The sequence below is a fragment of the Hypanus sabinus genome, chromosome 6 (genome assembly GCF_030144855.1).
Source record: "Hypanus sabinus isolate sHypSab1 chromosome 6, sHypSab1.hap1, whole genome shotgun sequence".
NCBI lineage: Eukaryota > Metazoa > Chordata > Chondrichthyes > Myliobatiformes > Dasyatidae > Hypanus > Hypanus sabinus.
Window position 1 is genome coordinate 67546781 of NC_082711.1, and position 16294 is coordinate 67563074.

Here is a 16294-nt window from a genome sequence, read left to right on the forward strand (position 1 = left end):
TTCAATGATATGTCATTTGATATCAAGAGAATCAGGAGGCAGAGTCATAACTGATGTTTAACAAGAGCAATGTTTTAAGCAGTGGAAGCTTATACTAATGTGGCAGGGCTTGAATATTATCACCTCCTATAAAGATAAATCAAGCAACATGGGAGACAGCAGGGCTTCACTTCCGGATGAACTCAGTGACTTCCATGCTCACTTTATCTGTCAGAACATGGAGGAACCATTGCGAACCCCTACATCTCCCAATGATCCCTTGATCTCAGTATCTGAAGCTGACATACAGTCATCCTTCAGGAGGGTGAATCCATGGAAAGCATCTGGACTGGATGGGGTATCTGGCCACATACTAAAGGCCTGTGCTGACCATCTGGCTGGCGTGTTTATTGAACTCTTTAACCTCTCATTCAGTAGTATGTGGTACCCGCCTGCTTCAAGCAGGCTTCAATTAAACCAGTGCCCAAGAAGTTCATGGTGATGTGCTTCAATGACTGTCATCCAGTAGCATTTATATCCACAGTGATGAAGTATTTTTAGAGGTTGATGATGAAGCATATCAGCTCCTGCTTGAGAAGTGATTTGGATTCCACTCCAATATACCTACTGTCACAGCAGATGCCATTTGTGGGCTCTTCACTCAATCCTGGAACATCTAGCAGCAGAAATGCATACGTCAAGGTGTTCTTTATCAACTGTAGCTCAGCATTCAATACCATCTTCCTCTAGAAGCTAATCAGTAAGCTCCAGTACCTTGGCCTCAATACCTCCTTATGCAAATGGATCCTGGATTTCCAATACTTGTAGATCCCAGTCAGTTCAGATTGTCAGCAGCACCTCCCCTGCCCTACTCGCTTCACACCTATGACTATGTGGCTAGCACAGCTCCAGTACCATATTCAAGTTTGCTGATGACACTACTGTCATACGCCAAATCAAAAGTGGTGATGGATGAGCATACAGGAGGGAGATTGGAAATGTGGCTGAGTGGTGTCATAATAATGACCTCTCACTTAGTGTCAGTAAGACCAAGGATCTGATTGCAGACTTTAGGAAAGGGAAACCAGAGGTCCACGAGCCAGTTCCCTTCAGAGAATCAGAGGGGCAAGGGTTAGCAACTTTAAGTTCCTGAGTGTTACTGTTTCAGAGAATGTGGCCTGGACGCAAGTTCAATTGTGAAGAAAGCATGGCAATGCCTCTACTTCCTACGGAGATTCAGGATGATGTCTGAAACTTTGTCAAGCTCCTATAGATGTGTAGTGGAGCGTGTATTGACTGGCTTTATCACAACCTGGTATGGAAATACCAATGCCATTGAACAGAAAATCCTACAGAAGATAGTGGATTCAGCCCAGAACATCACGGATAAAACCCTCCCAACCATTGAGCGTACCTCCATGAAACACTGCCAGAAGAAAGTAGCATCCACCATCAGAGATCTCCACCATGCAAGCCATGCTCTTTTCTTACTGCTGCCATCAGGTAGAAGGCACAAGAGCCTCAGGACTTGCACCACCAAGTGCAAGAACAGTTACTACTCCTCATCCGTCAGGCTCTTGAGAAAAAGGGGATAACTACACTCACTTGCTCATCCATTGAGGTGTTCCCATAACCAGTGATCTCACTTTAGGACTCGTTATCTCATGTTCTCGTTACTTATTGCTATTATTTATATTTGCACTTGCACAGTTTTGTTGTCTTCTGCACTCTGGTTGATCATTCATTGATTCCGTTATTATTCTATAGGTTTGCTGAGTATGCCCGCAGGAAAATGAATCTCAGGGTTGTATATGGTGACATATTTGTACTTTGATAATATAATTTACTTTGAACTTTGAACTTTTTATTTAACTTATGGTTATGTTTTATTATTTGAGAAAGAAATGGTGGTTGCTCCTCTGCCCTCAGAGTCTCCTCATAGGCTAGTCATATATATTTCTAATACGTTCACGACTTCTCTAAAGGTGAAACTACTTTGAAATGGTTTGTTTACCCACATTCTAATAATTGTTGTGTGGCTTAACAAAATTAACAATCATCAGAACATTGTACAACATGACATCATAACTAAATCAATGCTAATTAGCCTGTTTTTAATTAGTTTTCTTGCACTGTGTTACTTCAGTATAACACTCCAAATATATTTGAACTCTTCTCATACTGCCTGAATTCACCTCCATGCTGTCTGACTGGAGGTCTGGAGGGTTGAATAAACTGCCAAAAGCTTTTATATGGCTTTAATTAAATTATTCTGATACTATTAAAATTAACATTATTAAAAATAGCTTATATATTTACAAAAAAAGTGTGAAAACAAAGTAAATTCCTTTAACATTTTCAAAACAGCCAGTGACCCTCAAAAATGTAAACTGCTTTTAATAATTAAAAAAATAGTTTTATTGTCATTTTAATAGTGTCAGAATATTGTAATAAAACAGTTCAAAAGCCTTTGACAGTAATTGTTCCTCCACCAATGCTCCTGGGTAAAGTTGTTTACTTGTATGGAAAATAGGTCCAAACTATCTTCAGCGTCTCAGTGCAGTGCCGTGGGCTCAGCACTGAGCCTGACAGTGGAACAAGTGGTCAGATCTGTATGGATTTGCCAGATGTCATTTTGATTTGACCTGTTGTTATACATTCCTCAAAGTGGAAATAAAATGTAGGTGATGGAGCTAAATGTGCATTTTTTTTAATATTCTTACTGTATTTCTTTTGTAAGCCATTCTTGGCTGCTTGTTTTGGATTCAAGCAAAAGGCAATGCATGCTTTTACCAGTGTCTCTGGTTAATACAGACACTCAAAGTAAGCAGCCCTGCCTTAGCCATTATTTCTTAAATTGCTGAAAATTTTAAAAATGTAGTATATTCTATCAAGCTGAAATAGAAACAAAAAAATCTGTAAAAGCTCGACAGATCAGGCAGTATGGATGGAAGGAGAAGCACAGTTAGCACTTCAGCCTGAGGACCCTTTGGTAAAACATGTTCTGTTTCTATCCCTTATGTTCCAGTATGAATCATTTTCTGATGCACTGATATACATGTTTCACATTGTACATTCTATTTTCAGTAAAATCAATCAATGGGCTAAAATTGTTCCTCCACAAACCTCAAAATTAAGTGGATCTTTGCTGAAACCATATTAAAAATACATCTTTTTATGGAGAATTAGTAAACATAATACCACAGAGTTGGGACCAATATGGCTTGCTGTCCAGATGTGAAAGAATTCTATCATTTGTACCATCTTGTTGGGATCATTTGCAACAAAGTCCTTTTTCTTTCTTTCTTTCTCAATCTTTTTATTATTAATAATAATATGGACAAAATACAAATGATATATTAATAAAGAAATTACAAAGATACAAATTCCATTACAGATGAAAAAAGACATAAACAATAGTTATAGTATAAATGGGTTTACCAAGACATGAACCATACAGTATATGTATGAACATGGTAAGTCTAGATATTTCATAATATATGATATAAAAAAAACAGAAAAAAGAAAAAGAAAAAAATATATAATGCAAAATTAACTAATCTACTAATCTAATGACTAATAAAGAAGAAAAAAGAAGCAAAAAAAAGGAGAAAAAAAGAAACGGAAGAAAAAAAAGGGCTGTTTATAATATCTCACAAGAATAAATAATCATCAATGCCGTCACTTCCGGTCCTCTCAACATACATAAGCTAAAAGCTGGAAAGTCAAATGAACTTGGAACGGGGTCATATTACATCATATGGAAATATTGAATAAATGGTCTCCATATCTTTTCAAATTTCATAGAAGTATCAAAAATACCACTTCTAATTTTTTCTAAATTTAAACATGACATAGTTTGAGAGAACCAATTAAATACAGTGGGAGGATTAATTTCCTTCCAATCCAACAATATAGATCTTCTAGCCATCAGAGTTAGAAATGCAATCATTCGACGGGCGGAAGAAGATAAATGCTGTGAGTCCATCATTGGTAAACCAAAAATTGTGGTAATAGGATGAGGTTGTAAATCAATATTCAAAACTGCAGAAATAACATCAAAAATATCTTTCCAAAATTTTTTCAAAAACGAACATGACCAAAACATATGATTTAAAGACGCGATTTCAGATTGACATCTATCACAGATAGGATTTATATAAGAGTAAAAATGAGCTAATTTATCCTTGGACATATGGGCCCTATGTACGACCTTAAATTGTATTAATGAATGTTTGGCACATATCGAAGAGGTATTAACTAATTGAAGAATTCTATCCCAATTCTCATTAGGAATAATAAGATTAAGCTCTTTTTCCCAATCCTTTTTGGTCTTATAAAGGGGCTCTGAACATATCTTCATAATTATATTATAAAGTTTTGAAATAAGCCCTTTTTGAAAAGGGTCTAATTCAAACAAACTCTCCAAAATATCTAAAGGCACAAAATTTGGAAACGTAGGGAGTACAGTACTTAAAAAAATGTCTAATCTGTAAATATCTAAAAAAAATGAAATCTCGGCAAGTTATATTTGTTGGATAATTGCTCAAAAGCCATAAAACAATTGTCCAAAAATAAATCAGAAAATCTTAGGAATCCCTTAGTTTTCCAAACCGAATAAGCTTGATCTATAATGGAAGGGTGGAAAAAGCAATTAAATACAATAGGACTATTTAAAACGAATTGAGTCAACCTGAAAATTTCCGAAATTGAAACCATATACGTAAAGTATGTTTAACTATCGGGTTGTCAATTCGTTTCGGCAATTTAGAAAGAGCAGAAGGGTGAGAAGTCCCTAAAATAGAACCCAGAGCATAACCTGATACAGATTTAATTTCTAAACTCACCCAATGAGGGCCAAAAGATCCACCCCAGTCTTTCAACCAACATGATAAATATCTAATATTAACTACCCAGTAATAAAATCTGAAATTAGGTAATGCTAACCCACCATCCTTCTTTGTCTTCTGTAAATATATTTTACCTAACCTGGGATTTTTATTCTGCCATATATATGAGGAAATTTTTGAATCAACATTAGTAAAAAAAACATTTCGGAATAAAAATAGGTACCACTTGAAAAATATATAAAAACTTAGGTAAAATAACCATCTTAATAGCATTAATCCTGCCTATTAGAGATAGAGATGATGGTGACCACTTAGTAAACAAGCCTTTAATCTGATCAATTAAGGGTAAAAAATTAAACCTAAATAAATCTTTATGGTTTTTTGTGATTTTGATCCCTAAATAAATAAAAGAGTCATTAACTAATTTAAAAGGTAAATTTCCATATATTGGGACCTGTCTATTCAAAGGAAACAATTCACTCTTATTAAGATTTAACTTATACCCAGAAAACTCACTAAATTGAGCCAACAATGATAAAACTGCTGGAATAGATTTCTCAGGGTTAGAAATGAATAATAATAAATCATTTGCATACAAAGATAACTTATGGATGTCTGTCCCACGATTAATACCCAAAATATCCTGTGATTCTCTGAATGCAATTGCCAAAGGTTCTAAGGCAATGTTAAATAGTAATGGACTAAGAGGATATCCTTGTCTTGTGCCCCGAAATAGGCGAAAAAAGGGAGATCTTTGATTATTGGCAAACACTGAGGCTACTGGAATGTGATAAATCAATTTAATCCAAGAAATGAATTTCGGACTAAAATTAAACTTCTCCAACACATTAAATAAGTAAGGCCATTCAACTCTCAAATGCTTTCTCCGCATCTAATGAAATCACGCATTCTGAAGTGCCATGTGAGGGAGTATAAACAATATTCAGTAATCTCCTAACGTTGAAAAAAGAATAGCGATTTTTAATAAAACCGGTTTGATCTTCTGAAATAATTTTGGGTAATACCTTCTCCAATCTGGATGCCAGTAACTTGGAAAAAATCTTGGAGTCTACATTCAATAAAGATATTGGTCTATAGGATGCACAATCAGTGGGGTCTTTATCTTTCTTCAATATTAGAAAAATGGAAGCTCTATAAAAAGATTGTGGCAACAAAGTCCATAGCTGAATATATCCACATAATTAGAGGGGACCTGAAAATTCAGAGATTTACTTGTGCTCTTCTCTGATTATATTCTGTTCTTTTGACGTCACCTTGAAGTTCAAATTCTTCTACATCCTTATGCATTTTGCATGCAACTGCTATAAAAATATTCTTTAAGTAAAGAGAACCTAGAGAAGATCAAAGCCATTTAAATTTTTTACAAAGAGAACAAGCTAATTCTATAAAACTATCTGCAACAAGTGTGTGCTTTAAAATAATAACGCTATTTGAGATGTGCTGTTTTCTGAAATTAGATTTAATATATTGTCTGCTACAATTATTATGTTTATTGATCATGTATAAGAAGATATTGTTTTTAAATTTGGTTTTAACAGCAATCTACTGCATATTTGAGTTGGAGAATGAGTGATTTTATCTCATTTGGAGGTTTGATTAAAACAGGTCTTTTGGATTAGTGAGATACAGTGTGTCATACAGTGTATGTCTTTGATATTACATAGAGCATACACATCACAGCTTTCATAGCAAGCTCAGTAATGGAGGACATGAATCTGGGCCTGGCTTTGAGGATCACATTGAGATCAAGCATAGTTCACTGCTTACAATGAGGTCAAGCATGGATTCATGTGTCACTACAACTATCGTTAATCGGACACAATCAGTGGGAAAAGTTTATTATTGCTAATGGTGTGCAATAGTTATTTAATATTTCTGAAAACTGAGAGTGCTAGAACCTAAGTTAACAAATTTCACATCACATACCGGTGATAATAAACCTGATTCTGATACTTTACTGATCAACAGCTTCAGCTTGAATATTCTGCTCCGTAAGTATAAAAAAAATTGTTGTGTTGGACTTATTTGATTTGGGAAGTTGCAGTTTGTACATTTGGCAGGTGTGGAAAATCTATGAGTTGTATGTATAATAACGCATCGGTTATCAATTAACAGGAATCAAAATACTCCAAATGGTCAGAGCTCAGTGCTGATTGATGGCTTCGTGGTGCTGCCCCTTGACACTTTCAGCTCATTAGTGCTCTTTCTTATGGTTGACATGAAGATACAGAACCGAGGAGTGCACTTTATTATTTTTTTAGTGGTGAAAGAAATTGTCGTGTTAAACAGACTCTGAAAGAAAAATCGAAACAAAAAATATGGAAATTATTACAATTCCCAGAAAAATACAGTATTCAAGTTATTATTAAGCATTATATTTTTCTTAACCTAAAAAGAATGTTTTTATAAAATATTTACATCAATTATAAGTAGAAACTTATAATGTGACGGTCAGTGTCTGTTCTAATGAGTGAACCATCAAGACATTTTGCGTATAATAGGTGATTCATTTGATTTTCCAATACTATTTCCTGTAAACAGTTATTATTGGTACTGGTCCTATACTGGTCCTAAGCAACTGACTCTGAGCAAACATCAACCATGTTATTATTACAGCCGCACCACATGTGTTTAGATGATATCAAGTGAGACAGCAATTATATTTTATAAAGGTTACCTGAGCAGTAAATTATATCCAACCTTATTTCTAGAATTATCAATATTTTAGTTTGTTGACTATACACAGAAAAACATATACACAGAGTCGATCACTTACTCTGCATCAAGGTTGTAATTAGAAGAGGGTGTCTACTTGATGGTTATACCTGTCTGTATTTTTTTGCTTCATGTCTTTAAGTTGAATCTTTTAATTACTAGTTAGATAAATAGCCTATTTTCTTTGACACCTTAATTCCACATGTCTCCTATTGTATGTATCAATATTATATTTATCTCAGAGTACCTTGCCATCTGGGACTAATAACAGAAAAGTACTAGACATAGAAAAGAAAATATTTACAGGATAAAGAGGAACAAGCAGTGGGAGAAGAGCTAATTGGTTAGCTCTTTTGAAAAGCAAACACAGAAAATTTAGGCAGTGTGTCCTCCTCTGTACAAGTACAGTGCCAGTGCTTTTTTCCATCTGTGAGCTTCCTGATCTCTAATAGTAATAACCTCTCCTTACTGTAATGACAGGAAGAGCTTCTGTTACTTTTAACCTGAGCTACTTAATCAACCACAAGGATACCATTTGGTATGTCTGTAGGTTGTTGAGACATTTTAGATTGTGTTAAGTAGCTTATTCAGAAGTTAAATGCTACATAAATTGATAAGTTTAACAATACTTTTATTAATATCAGCTACCTACAACAATGTATACTAGTTTGATAATAGCCAGAAGCATCCATTTCCTGTAAATGGATAAAAGCTGTGTGAACTCCTTATTTTTAAAACAATTTTATAATTATAGATGTTTACCATGTCACAACCTGTCAGAAGACATTATGTTTAAAGTATAATACATGAAACAAAACATACACCACCATTCCAGTCCATTCTTTCCATAGGACATAAATGTACTGTTCCAACATAGATTCTATCTAATCTCCTGGGGGAAAGTTGTGCAAAAATATTATACTTCATTCCTTCCTTAAATAAATATAACAGGAATAAATTTGAAAAATATTTATAGACTCCTATATCTCTTGCTGTCCTTGCAATTCTCACTCTCTCATTGCTACAGTCTGAAGTTTCCACCTGCTTCAAAATGGAAACATCATACCAGCGCCGAAGAAGAGCTGCGTGAGCTGCCTTTAACAAATATTGTCCAATAGCACCCACATCTACAGTGATGAAGTGCTTTGAGAGATTGATGATGGTTAGAATCCTCCTATCTCAGCATGTACCTGGACCCATGGCAATTTGCCTGTCACCACAATAGGTCTACACTGGATGCAATCTCATTTGTTCTTCATGCAGCAACGGATCACCTGCACAGTACTAATACTTACGTCGGCCTGCTGTTTATTGATTGCAGCTCAGCATTTAACACAATCATTCCTACAGTTCAGATCAAAAAACTCCAAAACTTGGGTCTCTGTACCTCTTTCTACAACTGGATCCTTGACTTCCTCACCAGAATTCCACATTATCAATATAGTAACAAAGAAGGCATGACAGCAACTATCTTTCATTAGGAGTTTGAAGAGATCTGGTATGTCAGCAAAGACGCTCACAAATTTCTACAGATATATTGTGGATAGCATTCTACATTACCGTCTTGCTGTGGGGATGAGGCTCTGCACAGGATCAAATTATCTTATGTTGCAGAAAGTTGTGAACTCTGTCAGCTCCATCATGGGTATCATCCAGGACATCTTCAAAGAACAATGCCTCAAAAAGGTGGCATCCATCATTAAGGACCCCCATCACATAGTTCATGCCCTCTTCTTATTGCTACCATCAGGGAGGAGATACAGGAGCCTGACGACACACACTCGATTCAGGAATTTAACCCATTAACACTACCTCATTACTTACCTTTTTTTTTTCTTTTTGCACTAGTTACTTAAGTTAACTCTTTTTAGTATATATCCTTACTGTATTTTACAGTTTTTTATTATGTATTGCAATGTACTACTGCTGTACTACATAACAACAAATTTCACAATGTTTGCCATAAATACCAAACCTGAATCTGATTCTGATTCTTGCTGTTCACTACTTCATTTATCTTGACATAAATGTGAATCAACTTTGGAAAGAAATGGGCAGGGCAAGACTTCAATTAGTTTCCCTGGCCAGTTCAAACAATGAATTACAATGAAATTGCCCATCACTTAAATATTTACATAATTTGATCTTATTTTACTCAATATTACTTGATTTTATTGACTTCAGCATGGCATCTATCAATAGTGCGGGGAAATTATTCATGTTTTGTCCTGTTCTCTAAAAGCATGATTAACTAATCTATAATTACTGCCCAATCAGTCCACTGTGTATTATTATCAAAATGAAGAAAGGTATCACTGATTGTAGTATCAAGCTGTACTACTTACTCACCAATAACCTGCTTACTGGTGCCTTGTTTGGACTCTCCTGGTATCATCTAAACTTTGGTCCAAGCATGGGCTCAAAAAATTATCAAGAGGTGAGGTAATAGTGACTGCCCGTGACAGAAAGGCAACAGTTAACAAAGTGTGGTACAAAGGAACCTGAGTAAAACAAGTTAGTAGACATCAAAGGGAAAGCACACCAGTAGCTGGAGCCACATTTTATACAAAGGCATATGATTGTTGAAGGTTAAGCATTCCAGCCCCAGGAGTTTCTCAGCCACCTTTACTTTCATTAATGACATTCCTTTCATTAAAAGGTTATAAGTGGAGATGTTTTCAGATGAGTACGCAATGTTCAATTCCATTTTCAACTCTTCAAATTAAACTGTCTAACCCTGTATGCAGTAAGGCCTAGCCAACATTCATAAGCAATGTATGCCTGGCAATATAATTCAGCGTCATTACCATTACCAAATATTCCTCTGTCAACTTGCTTGGAATTATCATGGGACAGCCAAATAAACACAACTATTGAAAGTGCAGTCAAAGGCTCCGTATCGCTTTGGGGGAGGTGACTCACCTCTTGACATCTTGGAGCTTTTTCACCATCCATAAGAAACACTGCTTTCTTGAATGAGTGCAGTTCCAACAGCCCGAAAAGCTCAGCACCATCCAGAACAAAGTGGCCCAATTGATTGACAGTCCACCCACCACCTAAGTATTCATTCCCTCTACTCTGTGGTTTCAGTTTGTGCCATCTCTAAAATGCTCAGATAGACTAACTGCAGTACATTTTACAAATGGTACATGCTGTAAACATAGAGTGGAAGGGTGAATTTAAAACCTTGAAAAAGTGAAGCAAAACTTTGTATTATCTGCTTATGAATCTGCATTATGGGATACAATAGGATATTTTAAGAGTCTCTTGTATAGGTACATGGATCTTAGAAAAATAGAGGGCTATCAGTAACCTTAGGTAATTTCTAAAGTAAGTACATGTTCGGCACAGCATTGTGGGCCAAAGGGCCTGTAATGTGCTGTTAGTTTTCTATGTTCTAATTTAAACTATGCAGCTACTGTATTATAAGTACCTCCTGGTATTGAAGAATTTGGTTGCTTGAACATTAAATCTGCAAATCAAGGTATGCCTGATTATTTCTTTCTTAGATAATCACTCTTACGGTCTTAATTATTTTTCCTACCCAGATATTTATCAGTACAATATAACCAGTTTTTGTTAAAGTCTGTATCTAGTGTCTTTTATAGAAACGTAGAAAATAGGTGCAGGAGTAGGCCATTCAGCCCTTTGAGCCTGCACCGCCATTCAGTATGATCATGGCTGATCATCCAACTCAGAACCCTGTACTTGCTTTCTCTCTATACCCCCGATCCCTTTAGCCACAAGGGCCATATCTAACATCCTCTTAAATATAGCCAATGAACCAGCCTCAACTGTTTCCTGTGGCAGAGAATTCCACAGATTCATCTCTCTCTGTGTAAAGAAGTTTTTCCTCACCTCGGTCCTAAAAGGCTTCCCCTTTATCCTTACACTGTGACCCCTCGTTATGGACTTCCCCAACATCAGAAACAATCTTCCTGCAACTAGCCTTTCCAATCCCTTTAGAATTTTATACGTTTCAATAAGATCCCCCCCTCAATCTTCTAAATTCCAGTGAGTATAAGCCTAGTCGATCCAGTCTTTTTTCATATGAAAGTCCTGCCATCCCAGGAATCAATCTGGTGAACCTTCTTTGTACTCCCTCTATGGCAAGAATGTCTTTCCTCAGATTAGGGGACCAAAACTGCAGACAATACTCTAGGTGCTGTCTCACCAAGGCCTTTTACAACTGCAGTAGAACCTCCCTGCTCCTGTACTCAAATCCTTTTGCTATGAATGCCAACATACCATTTGCCTTTTTCACCGCCTGCTGTACCTGCATGCCCACCTTCAATGACGTGTACAATGACACCCAGGTCTCGTTGCACCTCCCCTTTTCCTAATCGGCCACCGTTAAGATTATAATCTGTTTTCCTGTTCTTGCAGCCAAAGTGGATAACCTCACGTTTATCCACATTAAATTGCATCTGCCATGAACTTGCCCACATACCTAACCTATCCAAGTCACCCTGCATCCTCTTAGCATCCTCCTCACAGCTAACACTGCTGCTCAGCTTCGTGTCATCTGCAAACTTGGAGATGCTGCATTTAATTCCCTCGTCTAAATCATTAATATATATTGTAAACAACTGGGCTCCCAGCACTGAGCCTTGCGGTACCCCACTAGTCACTGCCTGCCATTCTGAAAAGGTCCCGTTTACTCCCACTCTTTGCTTCCTGTCTGCCAACCAATTCTCTATCCACATCAATACCATACCCCCAATTCCATGTGCTTTAAGTTTGCACACTAATCTCCTGTGTGGGACCTTGTCAAAAGCCTTTTGAAAATCTAAATATACCACATCCACTGGCTCTCCTCTATCCACTCTACTAGTTACATCTTCAAAAAATTCTATAAGATTCGTCAGACATGATTTTCCTTTCACAAATCCATGCTTACTTTGTCCGATGATTTCACCTCTTTCCAAATGTGCTGTTATCACATCTTTGATAACCGACTCTAGCATTTTCCCCACCACCGATGTCAGACTAACCGGTCTATAATTCCCTGGTTTTTCTCTCCCTCCTTTTTTAAAAAATGGGGTTACAATAGCCACCCTCCAATCCTCAGGAACTAATCCAGAATCTAAGGAGTTTTGAAAAATTATCACTAATGCATCCACTATTTCTTGGGCTACTTCCTTAAGCACTCTGGGATGCAGACCATCTGGCCCTGGGGATTTATCTGCCTTTAATCCCTTCAATTTACCTAACACCAGTTCCCTACTAACATGTATTTCCCTCAGTTCCTCCATCTCACTGGACCTTCGGTCCACTACTATTTCTGGAAGATTATTTATGTCCTCCTTAGTGAAGACAGAACCAAAGTAGTTATTCAATTGGTCTGCCATGTCCTTGTTCCCTATGATCAATTCACCTCTTTCCGACTGTAAGGGACCTACATTTGTCTTGACTAATCTTTTTCTTTTCACATATCTATAAAAAGCTTTTACAGTCAGTATTTATGTTCTTTGCCAGCTTTTGCTCATAATCTTTTTTCCCTTTCCTAATTAAGCCTTTTGTCCTCCCCTGCTGGTCTCTGAATTTCTCCCAGTCCTCTGGTGTGCCGCTTTTTTTTTGCTAATTTATATGTTTCTTCTTTGGACTTGATACTATCCCTAATTTCCCTTGTCAGCACAGGTGTACTACCTTCCCTGGTTTATTCTTTTGCCAAACTGGGATGAACAATTGTTGTAGTTCATCCATGCGATCTTTAAATACTTGCCATTGCATATCCACCATCAAGCCTTTAAGTATCATTTGCCAGTCTATCTTTGCTAATTCACGTCTCATACCTTCAAAGTTACCCTTCTTTAAGTTCAGAACCTTTGTTTCTGAATTAACTATGTCATTCTCCATCTTAATGAAGAATTCCACCATATTATGGTCACTCTTACCCAAGGGGCCTCGCACGACAAGATTGTTAACTAACCCTTCCTCATTGCTCAATACCCAATCTAGAATGACCTGCTCTCTAGTTGGTTCCTTGACATGTTGGTTCCGAAAACCATCCCGCATACATTCCAAGAAATCCTCTTTCCTCAGCACCCTTACCAATTTGGTTCACCCGATCTGTATGTAGATTGAAGTCACCCATTATAACTACAGCTTCTTTATTGTACGCATTTCTAATTTCCTGTTTAATGCCATCCCCAACCTCACTACTACTGTTAAGTGGCCTGTACACAACTCCCACCAGCATTTTCTGCCCCTTAGTGTCGCAGCTCTACCCATATTGATTCCACATCCTCCAGGCTAATGTCCTTCCTTTCTATTGCGTTAATCTCTTCTCTAACCAGCAATGCTACCCCACCTCCTTTTCTTTCCTGTCTATCCCTCCTGAATATTGAATATCCCTGAATGTTGAGCTTCCATTCTTGGTCACCCTGGAGCCATGCCTCTGTGATCGCAACTATATCATGTACATTAATAACTATCTCCACATTCAATTCATCCACCTTGTTACGAATGCTCCTCACATTGATTTTTACAACACTCTTAGCCCTTAGCCCTTGTCTTCTGTGAATGATTATTTTTATTCAGTGTTGTTTATCTGCAGGCATGCCACCCAGAAAATTTAGTCTTGGTTGCTCAGTCAACCTAAAACCATAAATTTTAGTAGCTGGTCATCGTTTTTGTCCATTCCTTATTGCCCATATCAAATAGTCAAACCCATGGTTAGACTGGAGTCACTTGGTAAGCATAGCAAATCTCTTTCCTAGAAGGTTATCGCTCAACCAAATGAGTTGGTATGGTTATTTAATGATTTTGTGGTTCAAGCTTTCACATGGTTTTCGAAATCCCCTCTGAAGGGATGTTCAGAATTAAATCCACCCTTTCACATGAGATTTTATGCAAGGCAGATATCCTTCTGAAACATACATGCATATGTTTAATTATGGAACATGTCGGCCTTAACTAAGAACTTTTGGAAAATTGTTAGGAAGTACTCCTAAATATTTTGTTTTCTTCTACTTTTGATAATGCCAATCACTTCATTATCAGGAGGTTGACTAACTGTTACTGTTACTTATAAACTTTCTTAGCACAGGACAGAGGGCGAGATGAAGGAGGATTCTCCTGTTTGCCAGTTCTGACTTTAATTGGGCTTTGTTATGGTGGGATCATTCAGAAACTGTCAAATTCTTTTTTTTATAAAGTTAAAGCTAGGTAGAAGATTAGCTACAACATGAGCCTGGGGTCTCAGAGGAGACGAGCTAGTAATGTCAACCAGATTCAGATTCATTTAGATTAATTTATGTACTTTGAAACATAAAGTGAAATGCATTGTTTGTATCAAACACCAACACAACCTAAGGATATGTTGGTAGCACATATACATACCTCTCTTAGTCACCCCTATATGATAATTGTTCCAGTTCTAATTCCAGCCTTGTTTCTTTAGCTGCCCTCTTCCGATTTATGTATTGAAAGAAATTTTCACTATTTTAATACTACTTTTTTCTCAAAATTCAATGTCTGTCCTAAAAACTTACCAGTGCTCTGGTTTACCATTAGCCCTCGCCACATTATATTGTATATCTTTTTCTCAATTTAACATTACTGGTTGCCTCTTTTGTTAATCACTGTTTGTACTTCATTCTCTTGGATTTTTTTTTTGATTGGGATAAACTTGCTGAATCACTATTCGTCTACTGAGTTGTCTCTTCGCCTGTACACCCTAGACAACTTCTCCCTCATACTAATTATAATTGTCCTTATTTAAATTGAACACACTAGATATGGGCCTTTGATGTTCATTCTGAAACTGCATTTTGAATTTTATCTTATTCTCACTATAAATGTTTACTATTGACAAAGCACTGATTTGACCTTAATTATCATAATATTTCCAGTTCTGGGCAGCACACTTCAGAGACTTAAAGCAGGGTACAAGCATTTTACTACAGTATTAGCAAGATGAATGAATTTAAATTCAAGCGAGCATCAAGAGATACTGAAATTGTTTCTCTGAAACAAAAAAACTCAAATTAGATTTAACAGAAATGTTCAAGACCATGAAAAATTTTAGTGTGATAAAGTTAAACAGCATGGAGCCATGCCCTTCAGTCCAAATTCTCCATGCTGATCATGCTGGGTGTTAATGGAGTAAATAAGTATACATCTACCAGTAGATGGATCAGTATTTAATGATGACAGACATACAGTAAGACAGTTAGCAAAAAAACCACAGGTGAAATCAGTAATTTTATATTCCTAAAGATGTTGTGTTCCAGATGCACTACTTAAATAACAAATTACAAAGGAGAATTAGATATTTACTTGAAAGATATCATATTGCAGGGTTGAGGAGAAAGCAGGAAAGTAAGGCTAATTGACTAGCCATTTGAACAAGTTGAGACAGGCTGTATGGGCCAAATATTTTCCTCCTTTTGTAAAAGATTCTGTGACTCTATCAATTGCACATATGTAATCCATCGTAAGAATTCAATTCAAGGCTTTAATATCACTAAGGAGCTCAAATAACATCATATGGTTTATCATGAACTCAAATCCACAATAATATTATAGTTTGTAATTGCCTCCAGCTATGTATATTCGGTTCGTCTGAAGATGTACTATATATCTACATCACAAGGAATTATTAATTGTGGGAAACTGTCAAAGATATTTTACATACCTGTCTAAGTGAAGTTCTCTATCTTTAGAAAAACTCACTAATGAAAAATAAAAGAAAAAGAAAAACAGAAGCTGACACTTGCATTCAT

At 36.5% G+C, this 16294-nt stretch overlaps 1 protein-coding gene across 1 annotated transcript in view; it reads left to right on the top strand.

Annotated features, from left to right (window-relative positions):
* tbc1d5 (TBC1 domain family, member 5) overlaps positions 1-16294 on the top strand; it is a 469693-nt gene that overhangs the window by 364167 nt on the left and 89232 nt on the right. The window lies entirely within an intron of this gene.